Raw genomic sequence first — 740 nt, forward strand, 5'->3', positions numbered from 1 at the left:
CCAATTTCTGGTGAAAATGTTTTTATTCATGCAAATGGAAACACAAAATTCAGATGGCAGGTGACGACTCCAAATTTTAAGCCCAACAGAATTTGAAGTCAACATCTACATGTGTACTTAATGTTTATGTAACCCACAGCATCTGAGTCAATATAGGCTGTCATGGCCTCCTCCAAGGGTCACCAACAGCAAGAAAAGCATGTCGAGTTAAGTGTATGCTAGCAGCATTTACCAAGTCTCACAAACGGCATAAAACACACGTAGTATTTGTTCAAACTCATGGCGCAAAGTAGTTTAGATTGTAAATAAACAGTATCAATGCACAATTTAAGTGGTTTTGGAAGAACGGTTCTAAAAATGTTCTGGCTTTCTAAGGGTCCCTGAGTTTTTATATCATCAGTTAAGTCTTTGAAGGTTTCTCTAAAAACAGTTTTGAGGTTTTAGTTATTGACAGACTGAGTTCTGCAGGAACGGTGGAACCATGTTCTCTCTAAAGCCCCATTTTCACCACATGGTACTACTTTCTACTTGCCTTTTTTCCCATTGGGGAAAATGGGACCTGGTGCCTTTTTTGGAATCCCCTCCGTCGAAGTTCCAAGCGAGCTGATGCGATACCGAAAAATGAGCTGCTTGTTTTTGGTTTAGGATTCCTTCGGTGTTGAGTCCAGAAGGTTTTTACCTGGTGCAGAATTACCACCTCGGCTGTCTCCTCTCCAAACAAACAGATCCGGTCATTAAAA

Source organism: Micropterus dolomieu, unplaced genomic scaffold (assembly GCF_021292245.1).
Source record: "Micropterus dolomieu isolate WLL.071019.BEF.003 ecotype Adirondacks unplaced genomic scaffold, ASM2129224v1 contig_13461, whole genome shotgun sequence".
NCBI lineage: Eukaryota > Metazoa > Chordata > Actinopteri > Centrarchiformes > Centrarchidae > Micropterus > Micropterus dolomieu.